This window comes from Mesocricetus auratus, unplaced genomic scaffold (assembly GCF_017639785.1).
Source record: "Mesocricetus auratus isolate SY011 unplaced genomic scaffold, BCM_Maur_2.0 Super-Scaffold_15014, whole genome shotgun sequence".
NCBI lineage: Eukaryota > Metazoa > Chordata > Mammalia > Rodentia > Cricetidae > Mesocricetus > Mesocricetus auratus.
The window spans coordinates 70,974,695-71,000,021 of NW_024429186.1; the positions used below are offsets into that span (position 1 = coordinate 70,974,695).

At 39.9% G+C, this 25,327-nt stretch overlaps 1 protein-coding gene across 27 annotated transcripts in view; it reads right to left on the reverse strand.

Moving 5' to 3' along the window:
• The window catches only part of Nrcam (neuronal cell adhesion molecule), a 276,086-nt gene that overhangs the window by 117,598 nt on the left and 133,161 nt on the right, over positions 1-25,327 (reverse strand). For all 27 annotated transcript variants that reach the window (XR_005876354.1, XM_040743161.1, XM_040743153.1 and 24 more), the window contains exon 3: positions 21,964-22,040. The gene's annotated coding sequence lies outside the window, so the exon portion shown is untranslated. The remainder of the gene's footprint in view (positions 1-21,963; positions 22,041-25,327) is intronic.

Here is a 25,327-nt window from a genome sequence, read left to right on the forward strand (position 1 = left end):
AAGCATGTTAATGATGTCACTGGCAGATATCTTTTTTTTTAAGTCTGTGGTTGTTTTTATGAATGTTTATCAGATAACACAAAAGTAAGCAAGAGAAAACAATATAAGTAAGATGTTTTTATCACTGTCTTGTTACTTGACGATGTCTTTGGATGAAATAACAATCTATTTAACAACAAAGAAATAGTAACTTTTGGTCTTAGATAAAATATTTGAAAGTTACATATGATATTAAAGGGAAAATGGTATATTTTTGGAGGGAAATGGGACTAGAAGAAAGAGAGAAAAATGGAAGAGCCTCTTGAGAAATGAGTATGTCCAACTCATTTCAACTAAAACAGCATTTGATAAAACATTACATTGTATAGTGAATATAGCCTCATTATAATATATCAAAACAGCTCACAATGAATTGAAAAAGAGACTTTTCACATTCACTTAGGCTTTTAAAATATTTTAGTAGAAAACGTACTATACATTTTGCCATTGTAAATTCTGTCTGTATACAAGCTATCTGTTATAGGCATGTGCATCATTTGTAGTAATTGAGACTCACAAGCATAAAGATAAATCAAAAATCACTTTCAATGGCCTACGCATTTAGCTTTCACATAATTGTATGTTAAGATTTTGTTATATCAAAAGTCAGAAAATACTTTGTGTTCCCAGTACATCATCAAACGCAGAAACATTACGCTTTCTTTTTTTTTTCCAGTTGTTATATTTTATATACTCCCTTCTGAAGATTTGGAGATAGGACTCTCTAATGAGAGAGAATATGCAATATTTTTCTGGGTATGGGTTACCTCACTTAATGTAATATATCCTAGTTCATCCATTTACCTGCAAAGCTCACTATTTCCTTTTTTAATTAAAGTTGAATAGTATTCCATTATGTATACGTAACACATTTTCATTGCACACTCATCTGTTGGAGGACATTTAATTTGTTTCCTTTTTAGCTATACTGGCAGATATCTTTACTGGCTTATTAAAAAGTAAAATCTTTGTGACTGTCACATAAACAGTGAATTAGATAATTACCCACAGGCCAGTGCAGAACAACTAATAATTCATACAGTCTTTATCTCTACAAAATCATTGACATATGCTTTGTCCCATTTACTCCAACAGCCCTGTGAAGCACACCTTTGGTTATTTTCATTACAAGGGAGAAGACTGTATTCATAAAATCACAGGATCATTGAGTGCCATGTCTGGGAGCTTGATCATGGATTTTCTGATATCAAATCCAGTGTTCTTTCTACAGTAACTAGTGTGCCCATTTTTCATGTTGCCTTTTGACCCCAGACCTGCCTTTCTGTACTTTGGACTAATACCAGGGCAGGAAATTTCCAACCAAAATGCCCTGTGTTCCTCTTCCAGCCACCTATTCATTTGGTTCTGCTCATTGGAAGCTGTTTTAGTTACCTTTCTGCTGCTGTGAAAAATGCCCGAGACCCTCAACTTAAGAATTTTATTCCAGCTTATCATTGAGGAGGTTTTAGTTATGGTCACCCAGATTCACAGTTTGGGGGTCTGAGGTGAGACAGGACACCATGTCAGTGGGCACACAGGGATGGGGAGAGAGTCTCACCTTATGACAGCCAGGAAGCAAAGCAAGAGAGGAGGAGGGGCTTGGATTCCAGTATCTCCTTCAAAGGCATGCTTAAATGGCCAGTTCACCCAACTGGGCCTCACTTCTTGATGGTTCCACCACCTCCTAATTCCACATACTGGAGACCAAACCCTTAATATGCCTCAGGGGCACATTTGAGACCCAATGGGGCACAGTGATGGGCAATGGTAAAGTATGGCAATAAGGAAGGCTCTTGGTTTGGCACTTAAAATGAAACAATTGGGTGGCATTTGCTATTGGAACTGAGGAGTGGCTGTGACTCTGGGCTTTAGAAGCCCAGGAAGGGCCAGTATTCTTTTTCTTGGTGGATCTGGAACAAAACGTGAGTCTCTCTAACTCATTTGCAATAGCTGCTGCAAGCTTGTGGGTTCCAGGTCAGCCTCATGGTGTTTGCTGCTCCCCATCTGGGGATGGCCTCTTCTCTTTTGTTCTGACAACACCCCCTCCTACACTCTCTGAAACTGCCAGCCTTGCTAATGCATACCCTTATTTGCAATGCATGAAGTGACCTCCAGTTTCCTGCTGTATCTTGCCTTATACATGTGCCTGTTGGTTACAAGCCACAGGCAACGGGATGAAGAAATTTGCAATCCATTTGGATGGCAGAATCAATGCATTTGAACCAGGAAAGGCTGAGTTTAATGGCATTCAGCATGCTCCTGCAATGGGCAGTTCATCCCAAACTCTACTGGCCTGGTTTGAAGTGAGAGACTTGCATTTGGGATTTTCTTGGTGGATTTGTAGTCAAATCTGTTCTCAGTGAAGATACTTGCCTCCTGAACACTTCCCTTTTCTGGGGCATGCTTGGATCATACTTCCTGCCTCTACAGTTGTCTCTGGTGCCAACCTGTCTGCCTCATTCATGTGCAGTTTCCTGTTCATTAACTTCTAGCTCATTATACCATTTGCCTAACATCCACATTTGCATATCCATGCATAAAAAGCACTGTGTCTATAGCAAAAGGGGCACGATTACGACATATATAATTTGGAACAGAAGCTGCTAATTACCACAGGAGCTAACAGTGGGAGAAAAGGTGATTAAATAATTGCTTGCTATACTGTCAATGTTTTCTTTATTTCCAGCTGTAATTAAATTTACTGATTTTATCATTTTCTTCATTAAAACTGAAGGATTCTATATCATTTGGGATTAGTTTTCGTTAGTAATTTCTTTTCTCTTTTCCATGGGATATGATTTCACTATGTAACCCAAGCTGACCTCAAACTCACGATTCCCCACCCCCATCCCCCTCCAAACAGTGTTACAGGATTGAACCACTATGCCAGGCTAGCTATACAAACAGCAACTGCAGTTTCTTGAAAGCTTCATGTGTAATCAGTCAACCGTACTTTGCATATGATAACATTTTAAAACTCTCGAAAGCTAAATGTTAACATATTACAGGCAGAAGTAAGTCCAAGAGTAACTATTTCTCCACTCTCTTAATCTGTTTGTAATACTGCAACAAAATTCCACCAATTAGGTCACTCATAAACAACAGAAATCTACTTCTCTCAGTTCTGAACACTGAATTCCAAAATCAGAGTACATGCAGTTTGGTACCTGGTACGGATGTGGGTTTTGGTCCACAAAGTGTATACACCTTCTTCCCAGGCCCTAATGAGACGAGAGGGCAAGGCAGCTGCCTGGCATCTCTTTTATACGGGCACCAGTTCCAGCTAAGCAAACCCTGTCCTCATGACCTAATGAGCTTCCAAAGGTGCCAGCTTCTATCCCATCACATTAGTGATTAAATTCCAACATAGCCACCAGGGGACACAACGTCTTATTATAATTTTCTTGCCCTTTACTTGTTCAGACAGCCAGGATTCTGTCATCTCATCAGACTGTCTGCCTTGAATATGTACACTTAAGCCATACCAAACTGACCAAACTGCCTGTCTCTCTGTGTGTCTCTGTCTTTCTGTCTCTTTCTAACTATCTGGCTGTCTGGCTGTCTGGTTGTCTGGCTGTCTGGCTGCCTCCTCCCCTCCTTCCCTCCCCCACCCCGTCCCCCACTCTCTGGAGTGCAGATTCATGATACTCTAGTGCAGTGTCTCTAAAAGTCAGTGTCTAGCAGGCAGCACCACAGGGCAGAGCCTTTGCAGGGTGGAGAGGGGAAGTAAAGGACGGGGGATCTGGAACAGATCAGTTTCTGTTTTATCTCACGGGATTCACGATGCATGCTTCCCACCACCCCAGTGTCCACAGGTAGTCTGGAGGAAGCTGAGCTTACAAATCGTCACTTTAAGATAAAACGGTGTGGTTGCTGCACCAGAGCAGCATGCAGCATCCTTTTCTCCTCACAGCAGGCAAAGCTGGGCTCTTGGAGCATTATGTAGCTGGGGTCATTTCTGTTTTCTCAAGAGTTCAGTCTTTTCTTTCGGGTGCTGAACCTTCTCCCTTTATTCATAAAGCATCCTGGTATCTTTGACCGAGAATGACTGAAATGCAGAGTTTCTGTAGCAATGCGTGGGGATGAGACTTGTGGCATTTCATTTTGACACCATCATAAGTATATGGGGAAACAGAGATGGCTAAAGGTGCCAGTGCAGTATATGTACGTGACTGAAGCAGCGCCCGCTGGACAGATAGAAAATCAAATCTAGGAGATCAAGCTGTAGCAGCACGGAAGCATCAGCCAGTAGGTCGGGCTTGCTTGCTTGCTGATTGATTGATTGATTGATTGATTGATTGATTGATTGATTGACTGATGTGGAGGAAAGAACTCTAACAGCCCACAATCACATGCATGACGGCAACAGGGCAGAACTTGAGGGTCAAGAAATTTTTTATTACAGTCAGAAAGCAAACGGTATTTGCTAATGTTAATACATAGAGCACAGAACCTGCAATTTGGAGACTCTTAGGAACATTACTCTGATTTATATCGACTCTTCTTTTTTGTTGGTGGTTCATTTGGCCTGAAACTCACTATGTAGTTCATAGTGGCTTTCAACTCATTTTCTTTTTTTTTTTTTTAAGATTTATTTATTACATATGCAGTGTTCTACCTACATGCCAGAAGAGGGCACCAGATTGAATTGTAGATGGTTATGAGCCATCATGTGGTTGCTGGGAATTGAACTCAGGATCAGTCAGTGCTCTTAACATCTGAGCCATCTCTCCAGCCCTCAACTCATTTTCTTTTTCAGTGATTTATTTCTCATTTTGTGTATTTGTGTGTGTTGGGATGTGTGAGTGGGATCTGCAGATGTGAGCGTAGGCGTTCTGTGCTGCAGAAGAGACTGTTGGATACCCTGGAGCTAGAACTCCAGGTAGTTGCAAGACACCAGTGTGGGTACGGAGAATCCAATTGGGGTTCTCTGGGAGAGGAGTAAGTGCTTTTCACCACTGAGTCATCTCTCCAGCCTCTGACCTTCAATTCTATTTTTCTGTCTCTGATTTTTGGGTGCTAGAATTACAGGTAAGTGCCATCATGGACACAGCTGACTCTTGTACTTTTTAAAAACATTGTTTTAAATTTATTATTACCCTGTGTGTGTATGATATGTATGTGTAGGCACGCATGCAATGGTGCATTCACAGGGGTCAGAGGACAACCGTGTGAAGCCAGTTCTCTCCTTCCACCTTTACATAGGTTCTGGGGATTGAACTCAGATAGCTAGGCTTACACAGCAAGCACCTTTACCTGCTGAGCCAGCTCAGTGACCCATGACTCTTATGTGATTAAGACTATAGAGTTAAGCAAATCATTGGGGGGAAACTCTAAGAAAATAGATAATTTCCTTCTCCAAAAAAACCTACACATTTCCCTCTTTCATCATAGAAACTATCATGACTTTGGCTAATGTCTTAATATTATTTACATATCAAGCAACATCTTATTTTTATACAAAAGATCACTGGGCAAAATATCGCATTTCTTTGAGGACAAGGCTTTTAACTAAAAACAATGTGACTATACCCATTAACAGCCTTGATGGTATCATAAGGCAAATGCCCAAGCAGCCCTTGTAAACTCATGACCAGCCTTCAGCCAGACAAAGCCTATGTTTATCACTAGGATACTTGCTTTCCCAGTTACTTGTTAAAGAGTCAGTGACATAATACTTCAAAGATTTGGGAACAGTTTCTCTTCTTATCGAAGAGCATTTGTTCTCTGAAAAACAAATGCTAGATTTGTTCATTTGCTTCAAAAATGAAAGGAACATTTCTTTTGATGGTTTTCCAACTCCACCTCTGCATTTCAACAATGGGAAGCCATAAATCCTGCCTCTGGCCAGCAGAGTTGGGGAGTAAGCTGAATTTCAAACTATGCTGTTTTCAGACCTGGGAATCAGGGTGTTAACTCAAAACTAAGATGAATTTATTAGCTAATCATATCATCTGGTAAAGGGCTGAAACTTTGAAGTATCCTAAGTTATCATTCATTCATCCATTCTTCATTGAGCTAATGAAGCTTGTACTACAGACCAAACAGTATTCTTGGGGCTGGGACAGATTAATGAAAAAAAGAAACCGAAGTTCTTACCCTCAGAGACTTTATATTCTAGTTGGGCAAATCAGATATCAAAATAAATACTGAATTACGTAACTTGTTGTGTGGAACTTTGAAGAAAATATTAAAACCAATGAGAGATAGTATGTTTCAAGATGTGTGTGCACATGTATAATACACCAGATGGCCCAGGATAGGAAATAGCTCACCAGGAAGTGGTGTCTGAGGAAAGGCTGTGGGCTATAGGGACTTATGAAGGAAGAATGTTCCAAAGAAAAAGACTAACAAAGGCCCTGAAGTGGATCCCAATGTGTCTGAATATGTGTAGGGGAGGACAACATGGCAGACAGTGAACATGGAGCAGTCAGAGCAAGGGGATAGGGGAGGGAGCAATGGCTAAGGTCCTGGCACAAGTTTTGGCTTTGTACAAGGACAAGAAAAAAGTAAGCAATATCAAATAGAAAATACTAGTAGGACATCATTGAGAAAGAGATACATATTTATCATGATCATTGCTCCCAAGTCATGGCTGAAAGGGGTACAGTCTAAGTAGGTGAGAGATTTGTTGGGGGATGGGATATCTTTATATCTTTACTGTGTGGTGATGTAAGGGGCTGATGGAACAGTACAGACACACACACATATCGAAAAAAGCAAAGCACATTCATGAAATTCTAAGAATTGAATATGGCAATAGGATTTTACTTCCTTTCCATCAGACCTCAAGGTCAGATTATGTTAAAACACAAACACTGACTCAGTACGGGTAGAGGGCAGAAAGGTAGGAAGTCACAGCTATAGCAGATAGCAGTTGACTTTATGAGCATTTAGGAAAACCTTATTTAAGACCGTTACAAGATGAGTCACTTCAGTGTATTGAGTACCACCTCAAATGCAACAAGACAAGAAGGGGGAGGTGGATGGGAAATCACTAGGGGCAGGGTGATGCTTGCTGAGGCCAGTCTGAACTAGAGGCTGAAAGGAGAAGATGAGGACCATTATCAGCTATGAAAGGGGGAGATATTGAAGGGTTTTTGTTGTTCTTAAACACAATTGGCAAAATGAGTTGCTGAAGACAGGACAGGAGGGTTGAAGCCTACTTGGGAAGTGGGCTCAGAGGAATCTAGCAAAAGTTTGGACAAGGTAAGAATCTTTTTCAGATTTTAGGAATTAATTTAATTTTAATTTTGTTTTCTTGCACATTCATTTGAGCATATAGATGTGATATATTTCCGTGGGTCATCACATATTTTGCAGCTTCCCTGGAATCTTTTATCCTAGAATATTTTCTGTTCTTATAGGCTTCCAGGGTCCTTTTTTATGTTACTGAATATTTGGTGCACAGACCAACAGGTTATTTTCACTCAAGCAGTTAATTTATCAAGGAACAGTGAAACTCTAGCTGCCTTTAAAATCTGGAGGGGCTAGAAAGATGGCCCAGCAGTTAAGGACCATTGCTACTTAGTCATGAGGACTGGCGTTCAGATGCCAGCATCCATGAAACAAACCAGATATTGTACACATACGTGCTTGCTCATTCACACACACATACATATAAGTAGATAATAAATCTTCAAAACAATGAAATTGGAGTGACAGACATGACTTGGGTTTCAGCAAAGAGGAAGAGGTGGCATGATGAAGGAGCAAGGTCAAAAAACTTGCCAGATGCTGACGCATACACTTGTAGTCCCTGAGGCCGGAGGATAACTAATTCTGTCTCAACACTAACAAGACTAGTGTACTTTCTGTTACTATAGAAAAAGACAAAACAAAATCTGTGAGCAAACTACACCAACACTAAATTCTAGTAACATTTTTTAGACAGAACCAGCTGCCAAAGATACAAGTATGTCCAATACCACAGCCAACTACCATATAAGCAGGCAAATAGTCCTAAGCGCATGTCATTGTTTGGTTTAGAATTATTTCCTCTTTCTATAGTATCATTTATTATCCATGATGCCCATTAGCATAAGATAGATATTTAGAACCATGGGTGTGGTAGAGCCTTTGGATTTATTATTCAGTATGAATGAGCAGGAGGATAATAGCTTTGACTCTTATATGAGACATCATTTGTCATGTACATATGGCACATTGACCAGCACTCCCAAGGCCAAGTGCTGCTCTTATGAGCTAATTTATTTCTTGCTGAGGCATATATGTGGTAAAGCAGGCATACTCTGGAACTTGGAATGTGGTGGTCAAATCTGTGCTTCGGTGCTTACAAATTCTGTGTACAAGGGAATGTACATAATTTTTTCACCTGATTTTTCAACTGTACTATGAAGTTAGTAAATATTAGGCCATTTTGAGGCTAACATTAGATAAAATATACAGAGTACTTAGAACATGTAGTGATAAGCTTTAAACTGTGACTCTTGTTACAATAGCAAAGTTGATTTTAAAAAGTCATCCCTGGGAATAGCTAATTCCACCATAAACATATAATTGCCTTACACAAATTTAAATCTTCCCCAAACTTCTGTTAGCATAATTTTGGGAACAGACTAAAGGTAAGAATAAAGAAGTGATATATTAAAAACTACCACTTAGGGAACACTTTTATTTTTTCCAACTGCTATTGCAACACTAGGCTAATTTCGCCTTATTAAATATTAAAGAAGGGCCATCACCACCGGGAAGAAATTAATATACATTATATGAAATTAAACTAATTTGTCTTTATAGAATATGGTGTTAGAAGATCCCAGGTGCTATTTTTATAATAAACATTTATTTTCTTAAAAGGATCACTACGTCATGTATATGTCAACAAAACAGAGAATAAGACAAGTATATGCTAGATGGATTGAGACCTTTAAAGAAATCTCTTGTCTTCCATGTGGTGCTAAACCCAGACACTGAGATGCCTGTGTCTATTGAACACACATGAAAAGAATGGCAGGAAGGATTTTAAAACAAAGTTTTACAATCGAGAATGTCTCCACTTTTTAGAATTTGGTTGAATTTAAGTTAGAGTGCTGATTTAGGAACATTAAATGTTTTCTGTGTCAAGAGAGCTTAGACTTGGAAAAAGTGATTTTAATCTCATATTTTCAATCAAAGTATAATCAACTCTGTAACAAAACCTGTCTTTCAAAAAAGAAAATTGGTCTCATTTTGTATTTTCCTCAAAGATTCTTCTTATTGGACGATACAGAGTTAGATAATAAATTTTGCTTTCTCATTAAACTATTTAAAGAATAAAAGGGAAAGTGTACAAGATTCTCTATACTCTACAAAGAGAGGTGGGACATTCAACTGCAACCAAGTATATAAAAGAGAACAAAAGAAGGAAGTGTGATTTCTGATAAAATGATGTAAACTGCAGTGAGCTCTCCATGGAGTCTTAGGAACTGAACAGTAAATTGCTGGTGTGGGTGAGATGGTTCAGCAGGTCAAGGCTAAAGCCCAGCAACCTGAGTTTGATTCGTAGGTGGAAAGAGAGAACTAACTCCACTAAGTTGACCTCTGTTTTCCACACATGTGCCATGACACAATGGAACTCATCTACACACATCATGCATCCCACACAGAGAGAAAAACAATAAATAAAACACTAAAAATAAAGCACTATGTATAGAAACAAACACTTTCCATTCTTTTTGTCAAGCAGCTGGCTAATGACAAGTTATAAGAGCAACTAATTACAGATGTCACAGTGTTGCCTCTGTTAGGCAGATGCAGAAGATGCCAATAATGTGTAGAAAACAAATGACAAGGTCGCTCCCCCCAACGGAAAGCATCCACGGGAACTCAAGTACTAAAGCAATTCATCAGAAAGTAGGTTCTATACCTAGGCAGATCACTGCAGTGGTTTTTAGGACAGCATAAACTAAAGAATAAAGAAGCCAAGTGGTGGTGGCACACGCCTTTAATCCCTGCACTTGGGAGGCAGAGGCAGGCAGATCTCTGTGAGTTCGAGACCAGCCTGGTCTATTGAGTGAGTTCCAGGACAGGCTCCAAAACAATATAGAGAAAAAAACAACAAAAAAAAAAGAATAAAGAAAACTTGGCATCAGGGATGCCATCAATGTCAACAGAGTGTGACTGGAATAATCTAGATGAAAAGTAGGCAGGGTCTCCGTGGAATGGACTGTGAGAAAAGGCTGATCAAGTCAGATTATGCATTTATCTCACTTTTTTTTTTTTTTTGGTTTTTCGAGACAGGGTTTCTCTGTGTTGTTTTGGAGGCTGTCCTGGAACTGGCTCTGTAGACCAGGCTGGCCTCGAACTCACAGAGATCCGCCTGCCTTTGCCTCCCAAGTGCTAGGATTAAAGGTGTGCGCCACCAATGCCTGGCGCATTTATCTCACTTTTATCTTTCTATTTTTTTCCTTATTCCATGTGTATAAGAGGAAGAAAAGAAAACACAGTTTTCTGTTTGGGGGAAATTTTGACTCTTTCTCTTGGGTAGTTAAACTGAAAATAGATGGACAATAGCATAAGTGTTATTAAGGAATACTTAAGAGTTCAAAATGAAAACTTGATGAATATGTTATATAGGCACTTAAATTTATGGCTGGGTGCATTCATTATGCCAGAATTTGTCTAGGAGTACATACGAATCTCCTCTGCACTCAGTGTGCCCCCTTTAAGGTAGTATTTTTGAGACTTATGATTCATCTTCATGCATGCCCTGGGGTCAAACTGCCTTCCATCTTAATAAATTTGAAAGAATTATTAAGATGGAAATGTTTCACAGAAATACCACCTCAATAATGTGGTGGGTGTCTGTCTAATCACCCTGTCAAAACAGTGATCATAAAAAACAAAAAAGCCACAGAATTAGAGCGAGTACATCTTCTCCCCTGTGTGTTGGACTCTGACTTATCTGACTCAGTTCTAATGAGGTTGTCTCATTCTTGCTTCAGGAAATGCTCCCTTTGACAGTGGCAATTCTGTGCTCCAGTTCTCATCATCCTTGTCCTTGGTAAACACAATTTTTAGTTCATATGGCTCTTCATTAAAAAATCATTTTGGTCTGAATTGCACACATTCTAAGTTCTTTGGTTAATAAAAAATGTTGACCTTTTCTCATTTGTACAACCAGATCTTCTCTTGGGGATGATTGATTGCATCCATTCTCTTCAAATGTGGTCCCTGGAAAACCATTTCTTTCTTTTAAAATATGCAGCAGTTTTCAGGATAACAGAGCCAGTTATCAGTGCTGCCAAAACAGTTCTGAGAATTGCAGAAGGCAGAGGGGTCACAACTAGCATCCCCTTATTCCTAGATTCCCTTATGTGCTTATCTATTAATGGTGCTGATAGTCATCTGCTCTTTCTAATTTGGCATGTTTTTGTTCGTTTGTTTGTTTTCTGAACTCAGTTCATCCGAAGCCATAAAGCCTGAACTGTTTCCTGCAACCTAGATATTACCATCCTTTGGATTCTCAGAACATTTTAGCTTCAATGCTACTCTATGCTTTCAACTCATGTAACTGTCCAGGACACACTTACATAGGTGAATAGTGGAACTGTGCATATGTAGCTAAGCAAGGCAAGCAGCTGAAGGCCAAGTGCCACATCTGGCTGTTTACATTCCCAAAACCTCTCCTTGTTCCCTCTGTAGTATATAGAAATCAATCAGTAACACCTATTAATAAAGATGGCCTCATGATAGACATTAGATATGGGGCCCATACGTGAGGATTTTATTTTTAATGGTGAAGTGCACATAACTTCATAATAAATTTAAGTTTCCTCTTAAAAATTGTTAAAGTGTTGATCTACGTGCAATGGTCTCTCCACTCATCCAGTGTTCATTGAACAAGCTATTTGTGAGGAAAACAATTTGATTCTCAGTCGAGGGAAACCTACTTTGCAAAAAGTCAGAGTATGGTTATTCTTTTTTAATAGGGGTTTTCCTATGCTCTAAAGTATTGAATTGCTTCGCAGGTCAAGGCAATGGCAATGCAGTCATAAAACAGTTGAATAGAACGAACAAGTACATTATAATGTAATGATTTAAAATCTACTCTGTCACTGAACCTGGGGATTGATCCAAGGAAGGGAAATTATAGCATCAAGGGTTTGTTCTCAGGAAAAGGAAAATGTTTATCAATTTATCATAAAGCTGTTCTTGGTAACCATCAAGATCAAATGAGAACACCCAGAGAGAAAAGTTGGGGTAAGTTTTTCGCAGGAGAGACTTCTGGTTGAAGTAGACATCAACTATTCGTGTAAGTTCGATGGCTATTACTACAGCAGTAAAGCATGAGCTTGGAACTTAGTTTTATTTTTCAGGTCATTGGAATCATTTAAATGTAGCAGATTTTGTCTAGTTATGTTTGTCAATTGTCTTCTCTCTGTGTCTCTCTCTCTCTCTCTCTCTCTCTCTATTTGTCTGTCTCTCTGTTTCTGTCTCTGTCTCTCTGTCTGTCTGTCTTTGTGCCTCTGGGAACAAAGCTATTTGGGAAAGTCCATTTCCCCTTGGCTACGTATTCTCTGTGCTTTCCAACTAAATTAATAAATAAAAATAGAAAGTTCTCAAAACCTTTTCTCCATGCTTCTTTAGGTTGGAAAATCTTCTGCTTTTTATTCCTTCCTTTCATAGCACGCTCTGGTTGTCTTCCTGTCCCTAGGCCAACAGTTCCGTCAAAAGGCTTTTTATACAGTACAGTATCAAAAGCTTTGCAGAAAGTGGATAAATCATGTTCTCTGCCTTCCTCTGTGTAGCCCATCAGTTCCTATGGAATTTAAGCAAATCAATAAGATAAATATGAACTCCCCACATATAGTTACATTGGTGTGTTCTCTCTTAAGCATTTCACCTAGTAAAGGCGTTCTGAAAACTCGGGGTTACTTTTACCAGATATCCTCCATGTTAACTATGCTGCTATTATAGAAGCATATTCCTTGCACCTTGAGTTCCAGAGAGACTTAGGTTGTAGAATAATATTTTAAGATGTGTTATATTTGTTTATGCTGTGGAATATTGTTTAATGATACAAAGATGTGTTATATTCTTTTGTATTGCATTTGTTTAACTCTGTGACACTGTGTGCTTTGCCTGTCTAAATCACCTGATTGCTCTAATAAAAAGCTAGCTGGCCAATAGCAATGCAGGAAAAAGGATAGGAGGGGCTGGCAGACAGAGAGAATAAACAGGAAGAGAGATCTGGGGAGAGGTAAATCAAGGAAAAGAAAAATAAAAGGAGAGGAAGACAACAGGGACTAGCCACTCAGTTATACAACCAGCAATGGAGTAAGAAAGAAGGTATATTAATTAGAAAACAATAATGTAGACGGAATTATTTCAGAAAACTTAACTACAAACATGTGAAGCTAAGGCCAGGCATTCATAAGTAAGAATAAGCCTTCTTATATTTATTTGGTAGCTGGATAGAGGGTCCCTCAAAGAGCCAAAGAGTCAAAAGAACAAAACAACCAACTATAGATTTACGCAAGTATCATAGGGTTGCTTTTTGCTGTCATGAAACAACATGACCAAAAGCAAGTTGGAGAGGAAAAGGTTCATTCCGGTTACACTTGCACATCTTAGTCCATCATTGAAGGAAGTCAGGACAGGAATTCAAACATGAATGGAGCCTGGAGTGATGAGCTAATGCAGAGGCCATAGAGGGGTGCTGCTTACTGGCTAGTTCAGCTTGATTTCTTATAAATTTCAGGACCACCAGCCCAGGTAGGGCACCACTCACTATGGGTTAATCCCTCTCACATCAATCACTAACTAAGCAAATGCCCTCCAGGTTAACCACAGCCTGATCTTATAAAGGTGTTGTGGCTCCCTCTTCTCAGATGACTCTAGCTTGTGTCAAATTGACATAAAATTAGCCAGCACAGTGAGGAAACACCACAGAAATAAGTCAACACCATATGTTCTTTCCTATGTCCACAAGTGTTCTTGTTGGGCAGAAAATGGACATGGGGCAGCCTTTTAAAATAGTGAACCTTAGATTGATGCTTTCAAATGTCACAAGTTGTGGTCTATGAACTTCCAAGGTAGACTTTTAGATGGGCTTGCATGGATGTTTCTAGATGGAATAAAGTCTTCTCTTAGCCTTCAAAATACAAAATACCATTTCTCACGAATAATCATGCCAAGACCTAAATGTGGGATATTTTGATGGTTGTCACTTCTCTAAATGGTTTCCCACAGTAATAATGCACATAAATTCACTCTTGTTCAGGGCAAATTGCTTTGCTTTGCTTTTGGCAGGGCTAAAGCAGTCTTTCTGACTAGCATGGATAATTTCCTCTGTTAAAATATCATGTAGTTGGAGACTGTCACCCCATAGAACTGTGTCATTTCTTCCAGGTCCTATTCCTCTTTTACCTATTTTCAAACTTGGTGCTTTGGCCCTCTTATCACTTTTTCTAACTGGTCAGAAAGTAGTTAAATAGCAATAGCATTCTCATATCTTAAGGAACAAGTGAAACATACCAAACAAATTAAACGAGTTCCGAGTTATCTTTTCACAACCTACTAACAAGGAAGAACCAGTAATTTTGGAAACACTCTGAGAAAACATGTGGTTTAATGAGGATTCAGAACACAGCAAAAGAATTCTCAACCCTAAGGCAACAGATTAGCAATGGAAATGCTCTGGCTGGACCCATGGATCCCTGCCCAGGGCAGAGTGAGTTTCCAATGGAGACACAGGCTTGTTTATACATCTCTCTTACCATCCCAGTACAAATACCTTCCTATAACTATTTCCAATATATTTCTCTCTATAAAAAGTTTGAAAAGAAGGGGTCATGACTGGGCAGGTGAAACCCACAGAAACAGCTGACCTGAACAAGGGTGAGCTCATGGACCCCATACTGATAGCTGAGAGGCCAGCATGTGACTGATCCAGACATCCTGAACATGGGTGTCAGTGAGGAGGCCTCTGCAATCTTTGGGGCCTCGGGTAGTAGATCAGTATTTATCCCTGGCACCCGAATGAACTTTGGGAGCCCATTCTACATGGAAGGATGCTCTCTCAGCCTGGACACATGGGGGAGGTCTAGACACTGCCCAGGATGATATGACAGACTTGGAAGATTCCCCGATGAAGGGCCTCACCCTCCCTGGAAAGTCAAGTGGGATTGGGTGGGAGGTTGGGGGGGTTGTGGTGGGCAGGGGAGGAGTAGAGGGAGAGGGATCTGGGATTGGCATGTAAAGCAAGCTTGTTTCTAATTTAAATTAAAAAAATGTTTGAAAAGAACAAGAATGAAACTCAGGGCAGGATTATCCAGAGGGCAGGTGAATACCATCAGGTGTCTGATGAACTTCAAGGTTTATAAACTCCCTACTAGATTAAAGAATACTCTTATATCATAAGAGGGAAATGTTCCTGCAAGCACACACACACACACACACACACACACACACACACACACACACAACATGCTAGAACTGAGATTTAAATTAAAGAGGCGCTGGTGTGATATAAACACACAGAAGACCCGTGTGCAAATGAGCCCGCGAGAGTGAGGCAGCAGCCGCGAGGAGGCACATTGGACACCTCAGCTGCAGTGGCAGCTTTAGGAGGCATCCTAGGAACACATTAATCAACGCATTCAAGGAATGCATTAATCAACATGGCTATGAAGGCTGGCGTGCCCTTTTGTTTAACCATAGCACGCTAAATATCACAGAGCATCAGGCTGAATGCGAATTTCCACCCTGCTGCAGCTAACAAAACCCTTCTCAACATTGGCTCTACGCACTATATCCTACTCCTCTCTCTGAATAGAAAGCATTCTCTCCTGTGTTTCTAGGAGTTTATGGACTGGCTTGCCACAACAGTCAACCAGAAACAAAGACGCTTTATTGGAGGGCTAAGTTTGACAAAAGCTGCAGAACTGTCTTCTGCAGATATGAAAACTGGAATCCACTTAAAGGACGCTTTTTTCTTCGCTTTACAAAATGAGTGCTGTCACGAAAGGCAAAACAAAACACAACCAAGCAAAGGAAAGCAAAACGAATGGGGGCGGGGAAAGCATCTATTTGTGTATGCAGTCAGTTGTGACAGCAACCTACCGTATTACCAGCAGGGGCCTACGCCTGCTCTCCTGCTCCACACTGGGCTTCATTTTCCTCCTGGGTAGTTCCCTAGATAACTCCCCAAAAGCAGCCAGGGATGAAATGTCCAGATGCTGGAAGGGAAGGGCATGCTAACACCCTCCCAGCACCTAAGCACACATGCCTTTGTGCCTTGAGTACACACAGACCCGAACACAGGAGGTTTGAGGCATCCCTGCCAGGTGTCTCATGCCTCGCAATTATTAAAGTTCATTAAAGGATTGTTTATGATGTGAGAATAAGGGAAACCACTTATTATTGTGATTTGGATAAAATTTCTTGTATAGGTTAAATTACTTTAATAGAGCTTACATTTGCTGAGAGCAAGGACCACAGGAGGGTGGCTTCCCATAGTATGGTATAGTTTGGTGGTCACTAGAATGTCTTTCAGTAGCCTTCAAAGCACGGCCCACTGAAGTAGCCATACCTCATCATGAGCTCTGATTCGGGTGACCCTAGAAAACACTGAAAAGCAGTACTCCAGGAGTGCAGCAGGATAAACAAATCAGATCTAGTTGGTGTCCTCTTTTAGTTCTTTATGAAGGTCACAGCATCAGCCGTGTGGTGCTATAGTGCTAAGATGTTGGACGTTTCCAGTATTGAAGCAAGTCAGGCAATTGTCTCCCTCCAGTGTCAGAGAAGATATCCCCCCTTTTAGACAACAGTGGGAGGAGAGGCAGGGATGCATGCAAGATGCAGGATCCCTTACTGACTACTCTCAGTGATTGTCATGGCTACAGTTCCTGATTTCCATCTCTCTTCTTTTTCTGTCGCCATTACACAACATCACCACAAAACCTTAATTCCGTCTTTCTTCTCTTTCTGTCACCCTTACATCAACCTATGCCCAGCTAGCTCCCAAGGCAAATGTTGGTTTCTTTCTTGAGACATTGTCCAAGTGCACTTTCTGAGCTTTCAGAAGTGGTCACAAGACTGATCCGACTGAAGTAATGCAAGAGAGGTAGCACAAGCTGTCCATAGAGAAAATGGTAAGTCTCTCAAGAAACATGAAGATAGGATGAAGGGAGCAGAAGGAACACAATTAATAAAGCCATCCCAATTACTGATGCCACTCCAGAGATAAGTCTCAGGAAATGTATAAAAATTCGGCCTCCCGCTGGGTGGTGGTGGCATATGCCTGTGACTGCAGCACTAGGAAGGGAGAGGCAGGCAGAGCTCTGTGAGTTTGAGGCCAGCCTGGTCTACACGGTGAGTTCCAGGGCAGTCAAGGCTAAACAGAGAAACCCTATCTCAAAAAAATTATTTTCCAGAATTCAGCTTCCTGATAGAAGCACTGTGCATGAAATTTAATATAATTCCATATAACGTTAAGACACATGGCATTGCTTAAACTTCACACATAAATGAACAAAGGAAATAATGGGTAGGGAAGGAGGTTTAAGTGTAGAGAGATGGTACGGTAGGGCAAGGAGGAATCTGGGAAATGAATAACTTAAAAGACACAGGGAAACTAACATTTTATAAAAGAGCTTAATTGGATGACACTAGAATGATGATAAGTGCACTTGCTCCTGCAGAGGACCTGGGTCTACTTTGGAGTACTCACAACTGTCAATAACTTCAATTCCAAGGGACCTTCTGATCTCCATGGTCACCATACATGCATGTGTGTGCAAGAAAAACATTCATACACATAAAATAAATAAGTCAAAACTTTTTGAAAGTTTAATTGGAATAAAGCTCTTCCTAGAAGTCATAGATTGTCAACTAGAAAGCCCAGTGCCAGGTGTAAGATACCTCTCCTATAGTTGTTGGTCATGATTTTCCAGACACCCTCCAAAGCTACACAAACTGTGACATTGCTTGATTGCCCACTAGAACTTGATATTAACTCTATTGCTGAAGACAGCAAACCCTTTGGTCACAAGGCATGAAAAGTCAGTTGGACTGAGCAAGAACTTCCTCCCTTCTGGCTAGGTTTCATAGTACTAGAAGGTGCTATGTAGTCTGTAATGAAGAAAATCTACCATTCTTACCCAGTCTGAAACTCTATGAGCTGAAGTAACAACCTATGCAAAAACACATGGCCTAGAATAATAGTAGCATAGATGTTATAGGAGTAAACAATAGCTTTCTGGTTGTATTTAAGAACTATTTCACAGGATGAAAGTAACCTCATCAGTACTGTAAATCTGGTTCCAAAATAATAATAATAATAAATAACAATAACAATGGAGCTTATAGGTCCTAAAGATGAACCTACTACTATTATTTTACTAAATAGACACAGTATCAAAATGCCATCTAAATTCATATTTATATATCTATAAAGCAGTACAGCTCTCAAGCCACACCCGGAGAAGTTTCTTAATACAGTGGACAGTGGTTAACTCAGAAACAAGCAACTTAAAGGGTAGAAAATAAGTATCTGTGGAATTCTCAGCTACAAATGTGGTGTGTGTGTGTGTGTGTGTGTGTGTGTGTGTGTGTGTGATACCACCTTCCCCATAAGAGTTACAGACCATTGCAAAAGAGCAGAAAATTTGTAAGAGCCAGAAGTCAGGGAAAACCAGAGCCAAATTGTGCTAACATTCCATCATGGAGCAGGGAGGAGCTCATAAGCATCACCTTTAGCTGAGAAGCTGTTAAAGGGTAATGACTTCTGGAAGAGGGAGACTCAGTTTTCCTTAAGGATATAGCCTCTGATACATCAACTATGCTCCAGTGGATGTCCTAGTACCCAAAAGAATATGGGCAGCACGGGTAAGGCTGAGGGTTATTCTTTTTAAAAGAGGCCACAGTTAGGAGGGGGTGGAGAAGTGATGTAAGAGTTAGGGGAAGGAGTGGAAGGTAATTATGATCAAAATACATCGCATGAATATGAAGTTATCAAAGAAATAACAAAATATGTGTACATGTATATATGAATTTATATATACATATATGCACATATATATGAATAATAAACACATGCCCATGTGTGTGTGCATGTAACAAAAAGTTGGGCTATACACAGATGGAAGAACAGAACATTAGGCCGGGCGGTGGTGGCGCACGCCTTTAATCCCAGCACTTGAGAGGCAGAGGCAGGCGGATCTCTGTGAGAAACCCTGTCTCATAAAAACAAAAAAAAAAAACAAAAAAAGAACAAAACATTACTCGTTGCATTGTCCTTCCAAGGAGTGCTGCCTGTGGGTGAATAACTCATCTAGGAAAGGCTCACTGTGACCACTATAGATGGCCAGTGCACGTGACAATGCCTAAGAGATACTGTCACCTAGTTGAAATCTGCATCTTGCCCTCTTGATGCATCTGGGTAAAGAGAGAGTTAGAGTTAGCAACCACAACAAAGGGGTGTTCCGATTTTCTCCATGACTAAATATCAAGTAAACTCAACTGAATTAAAATAGTAAAGAGATTTATGCCCTTGTCTTGTTTTTTGTAAATTCTAGGATTCCAAGGGTAACTTAATTATTCATGAGCTTTCCATCTCCAGTAAAGAAGAGGGGAACATATATTCTTTCTGGAGACACTTTGTGTCTCATGGGATAAACTTTAGAAAGATCCCTTCATTGTTGAATAGTATTAAACTTATGTTCCTGTTTAGATTTTCCAATAAAATATTTGCTTCTATTTACAAGTCAACTGAATTATAAAGTCAGTTCTTCCTGTCAGTTCTATTACCTATTGAGAATATGATTATCATTCTCCTAAGATAAATGAACAACCAAATCCCACAGGTCCAGACCAAATACCAATATTCAAGTCATTAACAATCCACAGTTCCAATATCCTGTTGGACTGCTAGAGTTTTTTTTTTTTATTTTCACAATCTGCCAAGTGGGAACATGCTTCAAGGTACATGGTTTCTTCATATGTGTTAATATAGCCATGGTGGAAACCAGTTCAAGGGTATAATTGCTGGGGTGCCCCTACTACTCACATTGGCACATTAAAGAAATTCCAAATTAAAGAAATTTGGGTATTGATTTCAAATTTCAAATAAGACAGGAATGTAGACCTTCCATGAGAACAACTTACACATTATGGTAAATGGTAAGTGATGTTTATCATATCCAGCATGGGACAGAAAGAGACAAATATCACTTCTCAGAGAAGGATCTGAGATCGATGTCTCACACAGTTTACAGTCCTGGCGTCTCACATCTTTCAAACTCCACAGCATACTACCAATTGTGGGAAATCCCACTGAAAACTAAGTCACTGTAGTTAGTTTTCTACTGCCCGTTCTCTCCACCCCCACAACTTTCTTAGTCTAATGTCAGAGGCTAATGGCTGAATAGCCTGGGGACATTCTGAATACAAGTATGCTTTAGAATTTTGAGAAGTTTCAGAGGGTCTTTGTGAAGCAAGGGACAAAAATTAGGAAGATTCTCAGTGTTCAGTTTTGGCCAGATGAGTCCATTCACATGGACAAAATGAGATATTTCAGAAGCTCTAACAGCCTGCCAAGTGAAAGTTCTCATTAGTCACTTAAAAGGCTAGCCAAACAGATCGGCAAGTGTGTACTAAGAAAGGTGCAACGCAGCCTTTTCACTTCCTTCTCTAAAAGACAAGAGATTTTTTCAAACCAACCATCTTTTTGAACAACAATGAGAAAGTATCACATCCTGCCAGGAAAACTCTCTTAGAGCCATCCCACAATGTCTTACTCCATGGGAAAGCCCTCAGGCTGTGTCCCTCAAGTACAACATCCAGTGATCCTCGGGATCACTTAGCTTACCTTGACTTCTGTTATATTTCACTGTACTAGGGACTCCAGCCTAAAGGTAGACACTTGCCTTTGCTGTCTTTCTGCCTCTCATAGTAAACATGCCTCAAACTATCTACAGAAGACTTGTTATTACAGCAATATTCATTTCTGATGGTATTTTAGAATACCATAAGAATCTGTCACATTACATAATTTTCTAGTCAGCCTGATGACAGCAAATTCAGTCACAGGCATGAATCATTTCCTCTTAATTACAAAATGACTTCTCAGTAGATCAACTTTTCTCAAAAACAATGGACAAAAATGATGGAAGGATTTCACTACTTCAAAATCTTGCATGCAATCTTCTTAATTAAAATCCATGAGAATTCACTTGTTTAATGAAATCTATGAAGTACAGAACCAGACATCTGAACAATGGGCCCTTACAATTCCTTAAGACAGCTCTTGTTGGTTGATATCTAGTTCCAGATTTCCATTTAAGATGTTTTTCACCAAGTAGAGTAATACAATAGATGGCCTTTCAGAAAGCACCACAGGCCTAGCAGGGTCTGCTCTGGAGTTAATAATCACACTTGACTCAAATGGAGTGGGCTGGGCAGTGGGACAAGTGGGAGACAAGGGGTTGGGAAAGGATTTACAAGACAGAAAACACATTTCAAAGCAATATTTAAGCTTTCAGGACTGAGCTTTCCATTGTTCAGAGATGCCAGAAAAAAACATGAAGCCACATTTTCAGGGTTTTGATATATGATCAGATCCAGTAGAAATGATTTTCTTATTAATAGCACCCTATAATTTTTAACCTTTAGTTCCTTTGGGGATTTTTTTAATCAACAGTGGCATTTTCTGAGCTTAATGAGTCATGATTGAGTAAAGCACAAACAGTACTCCCGTACAATGAATAGATAGCAAGCCTGGTTTTCTTCTGTGTGCATTTGATCCATTCTCTTTGACAAGGGAGATGATAAATGTCTCTGCATTTGTAGTCTTCCTTCCTGTCTTTTACCATGCTCCCTGATGAAGAGTATTAAACATGACACTAATACTGCATAATCACATATTTTATAGTATAACTCTCTTTAAGAATTTAAATACTATAAGAATGTAGATCCTACCTTTGAAGGAAGTCTTCTTACTTGAAGAGTCGTATTTCTTTTTAATTCTTTAAGCCAAAGGTTGTCTTAGTATTGCTCTGTGGATTGAAGAGTGGAGGGAATGTTAACAAGACAATGGTTGCCATCAATCATAGTAGATTGTCAATAAGTTAACAGAGTCCCTGATGGGACACACAATTGCAGAGAAAGCCCTGCAAGAAAGACAAATTATGAATACACTTGCCAAAACATCTTTCTGCTGGGTTCTATCAAAAGTGAAACTAGAGAGGTGATTAGTGTGACTATACATCACATTAATGGATTCTAACCTGAAGAGTCAGTCTGACCTGTTTTCAATTTGAAAATAAAAAACAGAAATACAGACAAGCAGACATATAGACAAATATCATACATACATACATACATACATACATACATACATACATGCAAACATACATACGGGGTAGGGAAAACACTTTCTGATTGTAAGCTCAACGTGGGAATTCTTTTGCCTGAATTTGTAGGCCCTCCTTCTCAGTGAAGATCATCGAGAGCTTATGAAAGCATCTAGAATGTGAGGAGAAAATCCCACCTGCACCAACGTGAAAGCTCAGTCACCAGAAGCCCCCCGACACTCCGGTCCACAACTCCTGTCCTCTGCAAACGTCAGCGTTCACTAAGCAAATATCCCAGGAACAAGTTAGCCAGAGAAGCAGTGCAATCACGCTGAAGGAAAGTATCTCATCTCATCCTTCAGTCAAGCAATTCAGTGCCACCAGAGGTTTACTAAGGGAGCATTTGTATCTTTTTGGACTTGGTGTTTTTGAAAACAGAACTCACACTATCAACCACTGAAAACGTCTTTCAGAGAAGAGACACAAGTATCAATTCAGCCTCTCTGGACTGCATCAAATGTTAGGACACCATGAACCGCAAAATCGCTCCAGAAATAAAATAAAAAGGCATGTCAGAGTTCAATTGCTTCAGCTTATGCATGGGTTATGGAATTTTATGCTTAAATTTAAAACCTCCCTTATCTCAGTTACGTGTAAAGCTATCTTGATGCTACTTATATCTAATGCACTATTATCAGAATAAAACCTTAGTGTTCTGAAAGTCAGTGATTCTTGGAAGTAAAATTGGTTTTAAAGTAATAAAGGTTTTCTTTTCTCAACATTTGATTACTACTTTAAAAAGAGAAATCCTCTAAAGATGTGTAGGAGGGAGTCTATAAAAATTTGAAGCTATGTCTGCCATAACAACTCAATAAGTGTACTTGAGGACTTACTATGTATATGTTGCAGTGGATATACAATGGATAATTAAGTAAATAAAAATAAAAAATGAAAAAGACACTCTACTAGGTACTTCATTTTACATGTTGATGGAGTGATAGCCTGAAATATCAGAGCTCACTATGAAATATAGTATTACAGAATACTGTGAGTCTTCAGAAAAGGCATATTTAATTCTACAAGGAAACTATAAGGTGATTTTCCACAGGAGGGCCACGGACTAGAACCTTAAAAATGAAGAGGGAAAGCATTCTGGGTAGAGAGACTATCAAGTACAAAGTCAATAGCAAGGACAACGTGTGGTGAGTTTACCAACAGAGCAGTGAGACCTCAGGTCTAATGGGGAGGATGGTGACGTAGTAGCTATATATAATGTTGAAGCTAAAACACAAAGCCAGTTTAGGAACCTGAATGGAGACTGTGAACCTTGAGAACATTGTGCATCCTCTGACGGCTTTAGGCGAGATGAAAGAATTGCATTATTTGTGCAGGGAACTGAAATATGGCTGGAAGTAGAAAAGAAAGCCAACTAAGAGGTGGATCAGAAATTAACATCCAAGATGTCAGCCTTCTTCCCAAGCATTCCCAGCTAGCATACATTTGAGTCCTTCTTGACATGTGTCAGGTGGAAATATCTCAACACGAAGAACATGTGCTACCGTTTCACACATTTTAATTTATCAATGAGATAATACATCATTATTAATTTGTCCAACTCTGTGAGTGCCCCTTTCTAGCTATAGCTCTGTTAGATCAGCATCTACGCGAAGCCTCCCTCCCTCTTTCCTGCCTCTGCTCTTGTTCCTTCTTTTTGTCACCCTTCTCCCTGGAGCATCTTGGCTCTGTGCTCCTGCCCTGCCCAGGACTTAAGATAGGTGGATCCATCCAGGGTAGCACTTGGCACTAGGGGAAGTCCTTCTTGGGTCCTTTTCTTCTCATTGATGTGTCATCTAGACCAGTCTTCCCCTCTACACCGGAGTGTTAATGTCTGACCTTGGTGGAGGCTTAATAGAGTCACATCTGCTAGATGGAGCACTTTGCTTTTAAGTCATTCAAGCCGATCTCATTCACAGAGAAGGGGCTCGTCATCTTTTCCAGATTATAGTGACAGCACTCTGCTCTGAGATGAGACAAAAAACCTTGGCTAATAATACATTTCACTTTGTCTTGCTTTGCCAGCACCCTCACTGCAAATATCTTTTGGAGCAACCTCATGGGCAGAGTATAACATAAGAATTCTTGGGTACTTAGGGTAAAATATACCACAATTCTTCATTTCCAGTTTACTATGTCTGGGTAGAAAATTATGAAGCCTGGCAGGGGTGAGTGTGGCCGTGGGGTAGTACTTTTTTTTTCCTTAAAAATCGCTGAAACAAATTCTTGTATATGATAAAAATCAAAAGAAACAGAAAGTTTGAAGTTTGTTAATTTCTTAAGGTCTTTACACCAACCTTTTGCCCACGCACCCCCCCCATTTTGTTTAAATCACCTATACCACATTGCAATGAAGTCATTGCTTAAATCTCAAACTTAGACAGCTATGGTCTGTTGCTAAAAAATGGGGCATTGGCAATGAAAAATATGTCAATGAAATTATGGCTGTTTTTTAGATGTTCCACTCAGCATCTAATGAGATGTTACTGTTGCCCATGCTCAGACCATATAACAAGCTACAGATTAATTCTATCTGATAATCATATCTCTTTGATTCGGTGGTGAAAACTGAGGATCAGAGAAATTAAGTAAGTGTCTCTGGTCACATAGCTAGTCAGCAATAAAACTGGAATACAAAAATCTGTGGGGGTTGGTATTGGGTTTGGGATTCTGTTTTATTTATATTTTACCTGCAATGTTTGAGACAAGAGAAGGTTAAACTCGGGATGTGCTAGCATAATTGTGGAAGAGAGCAGCAGAGGCGTTAGTTAGTGCATGCCTGTAACACCATTTGGAAGGTCGGGGTAGGGTTTTCAGAGAGTGGCAAAACCAAGGCAGTGAAGGGAAAAGGGTAAACTAAGTCAAAGGCTTCAGGAAGGATTCATATGTGCCTACTCTCTGGCTGTCAGGGAGAAGGACACAGACCAGCTGGTAGC